The sequence below is a fragment of the Bos mutus genome, chromosome 5 (assembly GCF_027580195.1).
Source record: "Bos mutus isolate GX-2022 chromosome 5, NWIPB_WYAK_1.1, whole genome shotgun sequence".
NCBI lineage: Eukaryota > Metazoa > Chordata > Mammalia > Artiodactyla > Bovidae > Bos > Bos mutus.
In genome coordinates this window covers 90053272-90069799 of record NC_091621.1, presented here as the reverse complement: position 1 = coordinate 90069799, position 16528 = coordinate 90053272, and the positions used below count along the sequence as shown (strand labels likewise).

The 16528-nt window shown below is 45.7% G+C and overlaps 1 protein-coding gene across 5 annotated transcripts in view; it reads left to right on the top strand.

The window, feature by feature from the left end:
• The first annotated feature begins 13636 nt into the window (after window positions 1–13636).
• The window catches only part of KRAS (KRAS proto-oncogene, GTPase), a 42501-nt gene continuing 39609 nt past the window's right edge, over window positions 13637–16528 (top strand). Inside the window, exon 1 of one of the 5 annotated variants that reach the window (XM_070371211.1) lies at window positions 13637–13776. The gene's annotated coding sequence lies outside the window, so the exon portion shown is untranslated. Of the gene's footprint in view, window positions 13790–16528 lie in introns of all 5 variants that reach the window. The other 4 variants (XM_070371214.1, XM_070371210.1, XM_070371212.1 and 1 more) reach the window with 4 other exon arrangements.

The window sequence follows — 16528 nt, the reverse complement described above, 5'->3', positions numbered from 1 at the left end:
ACGGGCTCAGCTGCCCTGAGGCATGTGGGGGTTTTAGTTCCCCCACCAGGGATCAACCCTGAATCTCCTGTATTGGAAGGCGGATTACCAACCACTGGACCACCAGGAAAGTCCCTTCCCAGTCTTAACTAAATATGAAAGTGAAAGTGTTAGTCGCTCAGTCATATCCAATTCTTTGCGAACCCATGGACTGTCGCCCGCCAGGCTCCTCTGTCCATGGAATTCTCCAGGCAAGAATACTGGAGTGGGTTGCCATTCCCTTCTCCAGGGGATCTTCCCAACCTGGGGATCAAACCCAGGTCTCCTGCATTGCAGGCAGGCTCTTTACTGTCCAAACCACAAGAAAGGCTTAACAAGACATAGATTCTCACATTTTCTTCATTTTTAGCTCTGTTTTCTGAGCTTTCATTTTTCAAATTCTATCAACAATTACATACTCTTGTATAGAATTTGTTCTTTGATTTATATACATATATATATGATTTTTACATAAATCACAACAAATTTTCACTTAGAAAATCAGATTGGTTATTGGTTCATTTTGATTTATTTTCATGAAATTGAATTTAGGCTAATAGGTATTCTAAATCATAAAGAGAAAACAAGAAACATTCAATCATGTTCAAAGGCAGAGTACCTTCTCTCATCTAAACTCATGAGGAGAATTTGCATACCTCTCACATGATTTTATCTATTAAACAACTCATTTGGGTTTTTTACCTTTTAGAAAACGATACAAGCTGTATAACATTGTTAAGCCAGAAATAATTCAGTAGAGTGTCCATTAGTCCTTGTTTCTTGATGTAATAGCTGGTGTCAGGATGGTTTTCTGGAAATAAATGTTTATTATATTTTAGCATATTTTTGTGATTTGTCACCTTCTTACTATTATGACACGTGTCTAAGTTCTTTTTGTTGTTTTACTCAACAGGTATTTCTTGAGTGTCTCCTGCATGTTCTCGTGGTGAGAATTCAGCATTGAATAGAACAGACACAAATCCTAGTTCATGTATAGCTTGGTTTCCAGTTGAGGGAAGGCAGACAGATAGTGATACGTTCTCTGGAGAAAAGAAGAGTAGATAAAGAGAAGAGAGACAGTTCTGGAGTAGAAGTTGCAGTTTTAAAGTAGGTGGTCAGGAACCTTGCTGAGGAAGTGGCATTTCAGCAAAGACCTAAAGGAAACAAGGGACAGGGTCATGGGGTGATCAGAGGGCAGGAGCCTCCCATGTGGTAGAAACAGCAAGTGCAAAAGCCCTGAGGTGACCACTTGCCGATATGTCGAAGGAATAAGAGGAGGCCAGTGTGGCAACAAAAGAGGAGAAGGACATGCCTCTAGGAAGGTAAGGGGGTCTCTCGTGGGGCATGCTGAGGGGTCTGCCTTTGAATGACTTGAGAAGCTACTGGAGGTTTAGAATAGAGGAGTGACAAGATTTTCTTGCAACTGACTTGAATATCAGTGGGTGGAATACAATATGAATTTGAACTCAGTTGATGACTTCGGAAGGTCAAAGTATTTTATGGAGCTAGGCTAAGATTTAATATCTGAAGAGTTTCATAGTTTGGGTATTTTTTCAAAAATTATGAAAGGAAGGAAAGAAGAAAAGAAGGAAGGAAGAGGGAAAAAATAAAGGAGGGAGGAGCAAAAAAGGGAAATAAGGAAGGAAGAGAAGGAGAGAGAAAGAAAGAAAAAGAAAGAAAGGAAGAAAGAAGAAGGGGAAAAAAGTTAAGTATTGTTGAGACACTGAGAGTAGAAATTTTCATTTTAACAACATTATCCATAGTCCTGACAAACCTGGTAAATTAAAACAATCTGGAGAATATACAGTGTGTTTATAGTCACAATAAATTGATGATAAATTCTTTGTTTTTGCTCACAACTTTCCTTCAAGCCAGGAAAAGCCCTGAAACTCTCTTTGTCAGTTAAACTGTCTGCCAAATACACAAAGATTATATTTGGAAATAATTCCTTTGGTGTCCTAGGAAGTTTAATTAATTGTTATTTATAAAGTGCTTCAAAATCCTGTGGAACACAAAACTGACCTAAAAACAAGAGTTTGCAGTTATCACAAGGAAGTACATTATTTGGGGCTTCTGTTTTACCTTTGCATATTACCTCAGTGATAATTTCTCCTACACACCATTACCAATGGAAGCCTTCTTTTCTTTTTCTTTTTTTTTTGACTGTTGCCTGCCATGTGGGATCTTAGTTCCCGACCAGGGATCAAACACCTGCCCCTTGCATTGGAAGCTCAGAGTCTTAACCACTGACTGAGGGAAGTCCGATGCCTTTTAATAGGGATTCAGAGAGCCTGTTCTGAGAAGTAAAAGAATAACTTTAGAAAAGTTAACCATGGCTTTGGTCTCTATTAAATGTGATTCTGGTTTACCAGTAAAAATTCAGCAGTTTTTTCGAACAGTAGTTCTTAAGAGTATATGGTTCAGGTACCCCTGGAGATTTGAAGACATTTTTAGGTGTTCCTCAAGGTCAAATCTATATTCATAGTAACACCAAGATGTTGTTTTCTTTTTTCACTTTCATTTCTCTTTTGAGTGTATAGTGGAATTTTTTAGATGTTACGTGTGATGTCTAAACAGAGAATCTGTCTAAAGTAGATATGAAAATCTAGCTTCTGTAAAGCCAGGCCTTTAAGAGATTTGCAAACATGTTAAAACAATGTTACTTTTCTTACTATTTTTAAAAACATGGCTATTTTCACTGGATATATGAAAAGACATATAATCTTCCACAGAGACTAGAAGAATTTAGCTCCCCCCCAAAAAGTGTCTTGCTTCTATCATCTGAGGACATATGGATACTAAATTAGACACCTGGTCCCAAAGGGTTAATGCCCCTAGACTCCAGAATGTTCAACTGATGTGCAAAGTAAAGCTCTATTGAATGCACAAAACTTACAACTTACAGCTTATCAATAACTGTGATTAAGGAAGACAGACAGAATCTAGGAAATCAAGCTTGTAGTCAATAAGTCATCCAATGAGCCCCTCTTTAAAAAAATACACCTAATTTCTGGTTTTCTTAGAAACAAAACAAGCTTTCAGTGAAGTCCTATTGCCTTAGGTAAACAGAGTCAAAAGCAAGAGACTTAAATTAACTTGCAAAGACTTTACTTAGAGTGGACTATTATTAGTTCTTGTATTTTCTTTAGAGCAACCTAACAGCAAATCTTTATGACGTGACTACTATGCGCTAAGTTCTCTCTGGGCATTGAGGATTCAGGGGTCTTTGGCTCATGAAATTTATATTTCAGGGGAGGAAGAGACAAGCAAACAAATGACGGAGATAATTTCAGATATGGGTGTTAAGCAAACCGTGGTGTTAGACAGGGATTAGTTGAAGGGCAGAAGTAAGGGAACAGGGTGAAGGGGTGCTGATTCAGCAAGGTGTGGGGAAACCTCTCACTGAAGTGCTAATGTTAAGCTGACACCAGGAAGGCAGGCTGAAGCTCTCTGGCAGGAAAATGGAGGTATGAGGCCTCAGGGAGAGAATAGGAAGAAAGAAGTGGCTAGTGTAGCTGGAGCCTAGTGAGGGGAAGGGTTGTGAGTGGTATGATCTGAAAAAGGTAGAAGCTACTTCAGGGCAGCAGAGGATGAGATGGTTGAATGGCCTCACCAACTCAATGGACAAGAATTTGAGAAAGCTCCGGGAGTTAGTGAAGGACAGGGGAGGCTAGCGTGCTGCAGTCCATGGGGTTGCAAAGAGTCGGACACAACTTAGCGACTGAACAAAAATAACCCCATGAAATAGCTTGAAGGAGCTTGAATTTTACTCTAAGTGCAATGAGAGTTTGAGCTGGTCACACAATTCAGTTTGCACTTTGAAAAGAATTAGTCTGGCTGCTCTGTTATGGGACCTGATTGCAGAGGAGCAACAATAGCAGCCAGGAGACCTGTTAGCAGTTGACTGTCCCCTGGGAAAGGGATGATGGATGGTGGCTTGGAGAACAGTGGTCCCAGTGAGAAACAGAAGCGGACAGATAGGAGACAGATGTGCTGTTTGTTTACAAGAGTGTATAAAACTTGTTCGGCTCATCGGAGCTCAACAAACAGTAACCCTTATGTCACCATCCCATTCCTAAACATGAAACTCCCAGAGATTCACCAATTTGTTCTAGTTCATAAGACTGGAAATTCAGCCAGTGCTAGTGGTAAAAAACCCGTCTGCCAATGCAGGACACGTAAGAGACTTGGGTTCCATCCCTGGGTCGGGAAGACCCCCCTGAAGGAGGAAATGGCAACCCACTGTAGTATTCTTGCCTGGAGAATCTCACGGACAGAAAAGCTGGGCGGGCCGTGGTCCATTGGGTCACAAAGAGTCAGACATGAGTGAAGGGACATAACATATTATTCTTGCCATACTGTTACATGATCCACAAAACACCTTACCTGAGGTCTTTTTTCCTTCCAATCTTTTCTGCCTTTAGCTGCCATTCTAATCTTTCGAAAACACTGTTTTCATCATGTTTACCTTGCTGATAAGAGTGTTATATGTATTATGTGGGTATTGAGTAATTGCAGTGAACTAGGCTTGTTTGGGTGGGTGGGGTCACACACCTAAGATAGCTTCTCGCCTCTGGGATTTTAGAATTTACTTGGGAAGACATGATTGACTCATATGACATAATAAAGAGAGAGATCAAAAAGAGATGGCATAATTAAGGAAGGTTTAAATAGGAGGAAGGACATGTGCTAGATCTTGAAAGAAAGAGGATTTTAGCAAAGAGAGAGGCAAAAAGATGCCTGGTGAAAAGAAAGGAGTAAAGACATAATATCCTAGCTTTATGGCACAGAACGGAGGTTTGTTTTGAGGGAAAGAAGGCATCTTTGGGAAAAGGCAGGGGACAAAATCTCAGGGCAGGATGGTGCCGGACTATGAGTCCTATCATAAGCTGGGAGCCAAAGATTTGGACTTGCTGCAACTGGATATAGAGTTAATAAGGATTTATAAGCAAGAGTCAGTCTTTGTGAAGGATTAACTGGGGCCAGTGATCATTTCCCCTCTCTAATTTTCTAAGGTAATGATCAGTCTTTATGTACTCATTAGGAACTTAGCTTGTAACTCTTTACACTTTTAAAATATATAATCTGTATGAGTGCAGCCTCTATGGAGTCGGTACAGAATATATGGTTGATGACGATGAAAGACATGTGGAAGGAAGATTCACTTGGCAACATTATGTGACCTGAATGAAAAAGAAGAAAGCCAGGAGGTAAGGAAGCTGTTCTAGAAACATAGGTGTGAAGGAAGGACTGTAGATGAGGCACAGATGAGAAAAGACTAGGAAGTATCACTAAAAGGAACTTGCAAGCAGAGAGGGGTAAACATTAAAATTTCAAATCTCAGTGTTTTGAAGGATCATGACAGTGATTGAGTGTGAGGGAAAAAACAGGGAGAGGGAAGTAGCTTGGGGAAATAAGATGGGGAATTTGGGTTTTTAACAGGCATTCAAGAAGATGACTGGACATTCATTTAGAAATGATCTGAGAGGGACTTCCCTGGTGGTCCAGTGGTTAAGAATCCATCTTGCAGTGAGGGGGACTCAGATTTAATCCTTGGTCAGGGAACCAAGCTCCCACACGCCTCAGAGTAACTAAGTCCACGAGTTGCAACTCCTGAGACTGCATGCCACTAGAGAGTTCACGTGCCACAAGCAAAGATCCTGCATGCGGCAACTAAGATTCCACGTGCTGCAACTAAGCCCGGGTGCAGCCAAATATATAAATAGATAAAAAAAGAAATGGTCTGAGAAGTTAGCTAGAGGAGACAAAGTGACTATGCAGAGACAAGGCAGAAGTTTTGTTATAACTTCATTCACTACATAGAGGTGTTTTGATGAGGATACAGAGTAAAATGGGGCAAGGACTTCGAGAAATTAACAACCTAGTGGAGAAAACAGATACGCCAAAAAGGAACACAAAGTCTGATGCAATAAGTGTCCAGAGGAGACTATGTGCTGGGTAAGGGAAATAAATAGCACCTATTCAGGACTGCAAGGAGATCCAACCAGTCCATTCTGAAGGAGGCCAGCCCTGGGATTTCTTTGGAAGGAATGATGCTAGGCTGAAACTCCAGTACTTTGGCCACCTAATGAGAAGAGTTGACTCATTGGAAAAGACTCTGATGCTGGGAGGGATTGGGGGCAGGAGGAGAAGGGGACGACAGAGGATGAGATGGCTGGATGGCATCACTGACTCGATGGACGTGAGTCTGAGTGAACTCCGGGAGTTGGTGATGGACAGGGAAGCCTGGCGTGCTGCGATTCATGGGGTCGCAAAGAGTCGGACGTGACTGAGCGACTGATCTAATCTGATCTGATTCAGGACTTTCCCAGTAATTTAGTAGATAGGGATCGGCCTGCCAATGTAGGGGACATGGTTTGATCCCTGGTCCAGGAAGACTCCACATACCCCAGAACAACTAAGCCCGTGTGGCACAACTACTGGGCTCGCACTCTAGAGCCCACGAGCCATAACTACCGAGCCTGCGTGCTGCAATTCCTGAAGCCCGTGCACCCAGAGCCTGTGCTCTGCAACCAGAGAAGCCACTGCAATGAGAAGTCTGTGCACTGCAACAAAGAGTAGTCCCCACTTGCCACAACTGAAGAAAGCCCGTGCAAAGCAAACGAAGATCCAGAGCAGCCAAAAATTAATTAATTTAAAAACCTATCTAAATAGCACCTGGTGGCTCAGACAGTAAAGCGTCTGTCTACAATGTGGGAGACCTGGGTTCGAGCCCTGGGTTGGGAAGATCCCCTGGAGAAGGAAATGGCAATCCACTCCAGTACTATTGCCTGGAAAATCCCATGGACAGAGGAGCCTGGTAGGCTACAGTCTATGGGGTCGCAAAGAGTCAGACATGACTGAGTGACTTCACTTTCAAATAGCACCTATTCAGCAACTCATCTGAGAAAACTGATGGAGGGTCCATGTAAACATCCATAGGTGGCTCCTCTTGTTTAACTTTCCCTGCTACATATCCTGCTGCTTGGCCACCACTGTCTGGACCCAGGATTGGCACTCAAACAAAAGCAGTGGTCTCTCAGTTCAGTTCAGTTCAGTCGCTCAGTCGTGTCCGACTCTTTGCAACCCCATGAATTGCAGCACGCCAGGCCTCCCTACCCATCACCATCACCCGGAGTTCACTCAAATTCACATCCATTCAGTCAGTGATGCCATCCAGCCATCTCATCCTCTGTCGTCCCCTTCTCCTTCTGCCCCCAATCTCCCCCAGCATCAGAGTCTTTTCCAATGAGTCAACTCTCCACATGAGGTGGCCAAAGTACTGGAGTTTCAGCTTTAGCATCATTCCTTCCAAAGAACACCCAGGGCTGATCTCCTTCAGAATGGAGTGGTTGGATCTCCTTGCAGTCCAAGGGACTCTCAAGAGTCTTCTCCAACACCACACTTCAAAAGCATCAATTCTTCGGCGCTCAGCTTTCTTCACAGTCCAACTCTCGCATCCATACATGAACACTGGAAAAACCATAGCCTTGACTAGACGGACCTTTGTTGGCAAAGTAATGGCTCTGCTTTTCAATATGCCATCTAGGTTGGTCATAACTTTCCTTCCAAGGAGTAAGTGTCTTTTAATGTCATGGCTGCAGTCACCATCTGTAGTGATTTTGGAGCCCAGAAAAATAAAGTCTGACACTGTTTCCACTGTTTCCCCATCTATTTCCCATGAAGTGATGGGACCGGATGCCATGATCTTCATTTTCTGAATGTTGAGCTTTAAGCCAACTTTTTCACTCTCCTCTTTCACTTTCGTCAAGAGGCTTTTTAGTTCCTCTTCACTTTCTGCCATAAGGGTGGTGTCATCTGCATATCTGAGGTTATTGATATTTCTCCCGGCAATCTTGATTCCAGCTTGTGCTTCTTCTTTCCCAGCGTTTCTCATGATGTACTCTGCATGTAAATTAAATAAGCAGGGTGACAATATACAGCCTTGACGTACTCCTTTTCCTATTTGGAACCAGTCTGTTGTTCCATGTCCAGTTCTGTTGCTTCCTGACCTGCATAGGTTTCTCAAGAGGCAGGTCAGGTGGTCTGGTATTCCCATCTTTTTCAGTGGTCTCTAAGCAGGCATAAAGAAGACCAAGTCACCAATCAGGTAGCACATCAGGAAAACTATGTCCCATAAAGGCCCATCCTAATGAATAATGAATGATAGATACATTCAGATCCTCTCTCTTGGGATGTTTTAAACACAAGTCACAGGGAGTGGTCACCAGAAGCAGAGATGGCAGTACAGGCTGAGACTATGAAAAAGAAGCAAGGGGATGTGGATTTGAGAGAATGGCAAAATTACTGGAGTATAGGCAATAGATGCTTGTTAAAGAGGGGCTAAGCAACCAGAGCCTATTTTGGATCACAAGAGCTGCAGTTGATTCCTGGAACAAATGGGAGTTCTGGCTGATCATATGATACAATTTTCTAAAGTTTGCTAATTTTCTTTAAATAAACCCTCAGCATTTGCAGTATTGTGGACATGTCCTGGCATTTTATATCTCATAAGAGCCCAACTAACACAAGGGTGTCCCTGTTGCTTTAGCTTTTGATTCTATCAGGGAGTACCCCATGAAGGAAAGGGTAAGTATGATCTTCATTGGGTGGTGGTGTTTAGTCACTAAGTTGTGTCCAGCTCTTGTGACCTCAGGGTCTATTGCCCACTGGGCTCCTCTGTTCATAGGATTTCCCAGGCAAGAACACTAGAGTGGGTTGCCATTTCCTTCTCCAGGGGATCTTCCCAACCCAGGGATCAAACCCATATCTTTTGCACTGGCAGGCAGATTCTCTACCCCTGAGCCACCAGGGAAGCCCATGATCTTCATTAAGAGCAAAATGATGTGAGTGTGGGTACATGTGTAGGTGGCTGCCTGCCCAGGAATGTATAACAGTAGAAGGTAGAAACTTCAGTTACCTCTTAGAGCAAGTCTGACAGCACCAAAGTTTATATTAATACTTTTTGTCATTCCTTTTTTCTTGCCGCATCATTATCAGTGTGGGTCTGTGTGTCCTTGGGGGGGTGGGGGTGGGGCGGGTGAAGAAAGGCAAAGTCAGGGAGACTATGCAACTCAGGCAAAGAAAGCTAGCAGAAAGTGCAACTGCCAAGGAGAGAGGAATCTGAGTATTTCTAGATCAGAGTTTCTCAACTTTCAGAAATTAAGATTTCTGGTTCATCTTAGACCAACTGAATGGGATATCTGGATCAGGGGCCTAGGAACATGCATTTTTGTAAATTTGCCTGATGATTCACGAAATGCTTTCCTTTAAGACCCATTGCTCTGAGTCGGACACGACTGAATAACTTCACTTTCACACATAAAGGCAACCCACTCCAGTGTTCTTGCCTAGAGAATCCCAGGGACGGAGGAGCCTGGTAGGCTGCCGTCTATGGGGTTGCACAGAGTTGGACAGGACTGAAGTGACTTAGCAGCAGCAGTAGTAGCAGCTCTAAGTCTGGGCTTCCCGGATGGCGCTAGTGGTAAAGAACCCACCCACCAAAGCAGGAGACATAAAAGATGCAGGTTCTATCCCTGCGTCGGGAAGATCCCCTGGAGGAGGGCATGGCAACCCACTCCAGTATTCTTGCCTGGAGAATCCCATGGACAGAGGAGCCTGGCAAGCTATAGTCCAGAGGGTCAAAAAGAGTCGGACACGACTAAAGGGACTTAACAAACCCACTCTAAGTCCAGGGTCAAGAAAAGCTTGTTAGGGAGGAGGTGGCTGCTTAGGACCAATGGTAGAAAGACTAGTCGTGCATATACTTACATTACAATAGATGAAAAAAGTTAGGAGAGAGAAAATATGTGAGGTGAGGCAGGGGTGTGGGGTGCACAGAACAGAGAGGGGGATGCAGGTCTCGCAATCTCCAGCCTAGATGATAACTGAGACACGTGACGGATTACATTTCTGCTCGTGCCAGAATTTTCATAGTCAGCACAGAAGTGCTATATAAAGCTTTCCCCTCTTCTATATTATAGTCCTTTTAAGATTTACGGAGCACCAGCTATAGGGAGAACACTGTGTTAGCAGCTGTCAGAGAAAACAGGAGCTTATCATGTACTTGAAATTGGACAAAATACATCTGTGATTTACATTGAAGGGTGACTACAAAGCAACATAGAAATAAGTGCAAATTCATTCAGTAACGAAAACTCACTGTGTCCATCATGTGCTGCTGCTGCAAAGTCGAGTCAGTCGTGTCTGACTCTGTGCAGCCCCAAAGACGGCAGGCTACCCCATCAGACTACCGCATCAGGCTACCCCATCCCTGGGATTCTCCAGGCAAGAACACTGGAGTGGGGTGCCATTGCCTTCTCCAATGCATGAAACTGAAAAGTGAAAGTGACGTCGCTCACTCGTGTCCAACTCTTCGTGACCCCGTGGACTGTAGCCCACCAGGCTCCTCCATCCACGGGATTTCCCAGGCAAGAGTACTGGAGTGGGGTGCCATTGCCTTCTAGAATCTCCAGGGTGTGGTATATCAGAAGGTGATGTGGGTAAATTTAAAAGCAGATTTTGTTAAGACTACAGAGACTTTGAGGTATTCTGTCTAAAGAAGGATTTAGATTCACACAGTTCAGAAGCAGGGTAACATCAGTTATTCAACATTGCATGCACTTATTGAGTGTCTATTGTTTTTGTAGTGGTAAGTAAAGCAGACAAAAATCCCTCCCCTTATGGAGCTTATATTCTGATAGGAGAGAGACAAGAAAGCAAAATAAACTGTATGTTGTGTTAGAACAAGTGGTAAATGCTCTGGTTCCTTGGTGGCTCAGACGGTAAAGAATCTGCCTGCAATGCAGGAGACCTGTGTTTGATCCCTGGGTTGGAAAGATCCCCTGGAGAAGGGAATGGCTACCCACTCTAGTGTTCCTGCCTGGAGGATTCCACGGACAGAGGAATGTGTTGGGCTACAGTCCATGGGATCCCAAAGAGTCGGACATGACTGAGTTGCTAATACTTAAAAGAGATGCAGTACCAGGTGATCTTTTGGGAAATTCATTAGAAGACATTTGAACAAAGATTTACAAGTGTTAAAGAAGGCTTTTTGGATATATTGTATTGTGCTTAGTTGCTCAATCGCTTCTGGCTCTTTGTGACCCCATGGACTGTAGCTCTCCAGGCTCCTCTGTCTTATTGGAGTGGCTTGTCATGCCCTCCTCCAGGGGATCTTCCCAACCCAGGGATTAAACCCAGGTTTCCCGCATTACGGGCGGATTCTTTACCAGCTGAACCACCATGCAGTGTGTTCCAGATAAAGAGGCAGCAAAAGTGCAAATTCCCTGAAGAAGCCTGCCTGCATTTTCAAAAAAGCAGCCAGGAACCAGCATGTATCTTTGGAAGTGAGGAAGACAGATTATTTATTGGATAAGAGCTTAGAAAGGAAAGGGAGTAAGGGTGTCAAATAATTTAAGGCCATGGAGGACGTGGAGAAGATGTTTGTTCTATGTTAAGCGTGACGGCAGCCACTCTGAGCAGAACATGATCTGACATGAAGGATACTTCCTTTCAGCTGTGTGAACTTGGACCCAATTTGTAACCTATCTAAATTTGTTTCCTCCTCTGTAAACTAGAGAAAAGCATCTGACTTCATGAGGTTGTTGTGATGATTAAGAAAGATGATATGTGCGTTTAGTATCTACCTGAACTAGGGCAGACATATTCTTTTCCCTGCCCCGTTTCCTGTCTCCTCTCTTCTGCCTCTTCTACCTGGTACCAGGTGCCAGGAGACAAGAGGCACGAAACAGCCTGGCAGAGTACAGCCCACGTAAGGGGAAGGAAGAAAAGGGGGCAGCTGGTGAAAGGCCTAGGTTAACAGACATACTGCTGCTGCTGCTAAATCGCTTCAGTCGTATCCAACTCTGTGCGACCCCAGAGACGGCAGCCCACGAGGCTCCCCGTCCCTGGGATTCTCCAGGCAAGAACATTGGAGTGGGTTGCCATTTCCTTCTCCAATGCATGAAAGTGAAAAGTGAAAGTGAAGTCACTCAGTCGTGTCCGACTCCTAGCGACCCCATGGACTGCAGCCTACCAGGCCACTCTGTCCATGGGATTTTCCAGGCAAGAGTACTGGAGTGGGTTGCCATTGCCTTCTCCGGAGATGGGCAGAATGGATAAAATAAAAACATGTTCCAGCAATATGCAATCTAGAAAATACTCACTTTAGATCCAAAGACATTAATAGGTTTAAAAAAAAAAGATATTCTATGCATTTTTATGCAAGTACTAACCAAAAGGGAGCTTCGGGTGGTTATATTAAGATTATACAAAATAGACTTTAAAAAAGTTACGAGACAAAGAAAGTCATTATATATTAAAAAAGGTTCAATAGAGGAAGATTATACAAACTTATAAACATTCATGTAACTAGTACAGACATACTAGTTGGGCTTTAAAATAACTATTCGTGTTTTACGATGCGGATTAGAGGGACAGACCTACGAGTAGAGACTCAAATGGGTGGCCCTACTGGGTATAGGCGCCGGTCTGCCAGGTCTCAATTTTTTAAAAAACTCCCTCAAACATTTACAGATAGTTTATCAACGCAGACTCTGGGCATGCTAGAGTTATGTTTAATTGTTCCATTGTTTAACGTGCTAACTCCCCGAACGTTAACTGATTAATCTGTCTTCTAATTAATGTTTGAATGATTCTCCTCAGGTCTAGACTATTAAGGGCACTTCTATTTAAAAATAGTCTGTCGTCTGCTTGTGCTGTCAGGTGCCATTAGGTATATCTGAGGTCGCGGTTTTGAGTGACCCGCGATGGCTTCGAAATATACATAAAAATAACAACAGAAAACAACAGATCCGCCGCTCCCCCGCCCCCCCCCCCGCCCGCCCCCCGCTTAATTAGTGATGAAAGGTTTTGTCGCGTTTGTCTGGGCCTGGGGCTAGCTCTCAGCCCCCGATTATGGAGAGTGGTAATCTTCAAGGTGTGCTCAGAAATCTCCGGGCCAGGGAACTGGCGGCCAGGTCTCTTCCGAGGTCCCCCAAGTCGCCTCCTACTTTGGATGACTGCATGTTTATTTACTTGCAATAAATGATTGTAAATGAATGTACCCAAGTGCAGGCCGACCCCAGGGGTGGCGGGATTTTTGCAGCTCCACCGTGTAGACCAGACAGCGGCGGGCGGCGCTGGCTTCGGCATCGCCGGGGTACGGAGCCCGCGCCGGCCGGGGTCCGAGTCTGCGGCTCTTGGCCCGCCCTGCGGCTGGAGCCTGGGGGCGGGCCCCGCGTGGATCCGCCGGCACCCCCACCCGCGCGCGCCCAGGCACCTCCCAGAGCCAACCCCCCTCCCACTACGCCGGCCGCGCGTCCCCACCCTCCACCGCCCCAGCCGCCTGCTTCCTCCGCCGCGCCGGCCCCCGCTCCTCCTCCGCCGACCTGGTCCGCCCCCTCCCCGGCCCGGGCCGGCCCCCTCCCTCTCCCCGGCGGCTCTAGCAGGCTCGCTCTTCCCTCTTCCCACACCGCCCTCAGCCGCACTCCCGTCTGGAGAGGAATCGAGCGCCGAGCGCATCGATAGCTCTGCCCTCTGCGGCCGCCCGGCCCCGAACTCATCGGTGCGCTCGGAGCTCGATTTTCCTAGGCGGCGGCCGCGGCGGCGGAGGCACAGCGGCGGCGGTGGCGGCGGCGGCGGCGGTGGCGGTGGCGGTTCGGCCAGTACTCCCGGCCCCCGCCATTTCTGACTGGGAGCGAGCGCGGCGCAGGCACTGAAGGCAGCGGCGGGGGCCAGAGGCTCGGCGGCTCCCAGGTGCGGGAGAGAGGTACAGAGCGGACCACCCCTCGCGGCTCCTGCCGGGGTCCCGACCCTCCTCGCCGGCGCCGGGCGGGGCCGGCGGCGAGTGAATGAATTAGGGGTCCCTGGAGGGGCGGGAAGGGGACGCGGGTGCGGGGCCTGGGCGGGCGGGCCGCCGGGCGGACGGGGCCGGTGGCGGGGGGGCGGTCTGCAGGGGGAGACGCGGCGACGCGGGGAATGAGGAATGGGCGGTGCGGGGCTGAGGAGGGTGAGGCTGGAGGCGGCCGCCGCTGGGGCTGCTTCCTGGACGGGGAACCCCTTCCTTCCTCCTCCCCGAGAGCCGCGGCTGGAGGCGGCCGGGGAGAAACTCGCGGGCCGGGCGGGCCGCCCCTCTGGGCGGTCGGGTGCGGTAGAGGTTACTCCCGCGGCGCTCCGGCCTCCCCTCCCCCTCGCCGTCCTTCCCTCACCCTCCTCTCCGCTCCCGCACCTCTTCCTCCCTTCCTAGTACTGGGCTGCCCCGGTTGCTGCCTTCTCTGCTGCATCTCTCATCTCTGGGACGAAGGTATAAACTTCCCCAAGCGCAGACTGGACGGCTTGTGGTCCTTTTTCAGTGTGTAGGGGGGATAGATGAGTAAGAGGCGAGGTCGCGTTTTGGAGGCGCAGGGGAAAGTGCGTAGAGACCACTGATGGAGGTTATTGTGTTTGGAAAAAATGCATCTGCAGCCGAGTTCCTGACGGCTCCCCTCCCCCCCCGTATGGGCTGTGACATTGCTGTGGCCACAAAGGAGGTGGTGGAGGTAGAGATGGTGGTGAAAGAACAGGTGGCCAACACCCTGCAACGTAAAGCCTGGACTTCGTGTAAAGGAAAAAGTTAATCCCAGAAGGTCTGTTTTGCTTTGTCAAGTTAAAACACACACAGCAAACCCGCACAGCAGAAGCAGGGCTCTTTCCTTGCTAGTTGAGTGTAAACAGCAGTAGTTAAAATTGCACGTGAAGTTTAATTTGCCTGTTTTCCTTTCCCCCATGCCTTCTGTATTACCCTTATGCGTACAAATTTGACCCCCATCCCAGGAGTTATTAAAGTACTCCTAAACGGTTCTCAGGCCTTTTTTTTTTTTTTTTTTTTTTCAAAGCGACCTACAAGAGAAGTTAATTGTAGCAATCTGCCAGCCAAGTGCCTGAAATACTCTGAGGCATGTGCAGTGGTGCAGGTGAAGTCCTAAACTGGCCTTCTTAAATCTTGATAATCCACCAAAACGAGTGGTTAAGAACAAAAAAGCATTTTCTAGTTCTTACTTACTATACATGTTATATTTGTAATGGAAAAAAAAAATCGTTCAAAAGAAATTACAAAGGGAAAAAGTTCTGTTCATAGTCATCATCTCAGAATCAACCTTACGAGTGATGTCGTTCTTAGGTGACTAAGGTCCGAAATGCTGACTCGATCGTGTAGTGGGCTAGAGACGTCAAAAATGGTTGATAGCAGTACTGTTTACCTTAGACTGTATCCGTCCACAGGCATTCTTGGTTTTAAGAGACAGTAGATGAAGTGATAATTCATTTTTTTTATGACCAAAAAAGTGAACATTTTTTTGCCTGAATGAAATGCTCAGTTCTGGTCCCAGTTCCACCCCTTACTAGCTTATGTAGCTTTGGACACAGGGGACTCCTTTGGCCTGTGATTTTCCATGGGAACCCATTTCTGTCTAGTGGATTTAAAGAAACTTGATTTTTTGAAATCCAAGTCAAAGATTTTTTTCAGAAATAACCACTGCATAAAAAAGTAGACCAGAAAGTGTGTGGTGTTGAGAATTCACATGTGTATGTACAAGCTAAGCACTAATCCAGTATTTGTCCACTATCTCCCTAGACTAGCTCACTTACTGGCCATAAGGACTCCAAAATTACTGAAGATGCCAATGTGGAGTGTGTCAATATTGCCACAACAGAAATTAGAATGGAGAATTAAACAATATTAATTCATTAAAAAAAATAATTAGCCCTTTACTTGGTAACAGAAATAGAATATTTAATGAAAAGTAACTGTTTTCCAAAACAAATGCAACAATTAGCAAGAAGAGTGGCATTGTTTCACACTTTCACAAATCTCTCTAATTGTATGGCTTAGCAGAAGATAGCTGGATCCTCATAGCTGCTTCTGTAGTCAATGTATTGTGATCACAGGTCTGGAAAATTCTACTGTATACACTTGTGAAAGAATAAGAGTGGGAAGGATAAATCACCACATACCATTATCATCAAACCAGGTTTTGCCTCTTGGACCCTCTCCAGAAGTCTTAGGAACCCTAGTGGGTTCCTACACCACATTTTCAGAACTACTGTTCTAGGCTATCCAAATTTTATTGGAGGGGTGGGGTGGGCAGGGAACTAGAGGATACATTTTGCTGTGATTATCCTCACCTATCACATTTGCTATGGCCAATATTAGGAATGAAAAGAGGGAGCAAAACAGGACATAATGTGTGTTGGCGGTGGCCCTAGACAAGCCTAGGTGGCACAGAGCAGGCCCATGAGGAACTGTGATACAGCAGTTGCTGGGCCTGTCTGCTCTTTGGGAATGGGTTCAGGAAGTAGAGCCAGAGCAAGGATGTGGTGGGGTTCAGTAAATGGGATGCTGCATGTGTATAATGTTTGTATAGTATATCTGCACTTTGATTAATCTGGAACTACTTACCCTATAGTACGTTGCTGGACATTGATTGCCAGTTCATGACTTAAATTTATAGTAATGTAGTTATTGAGGGAA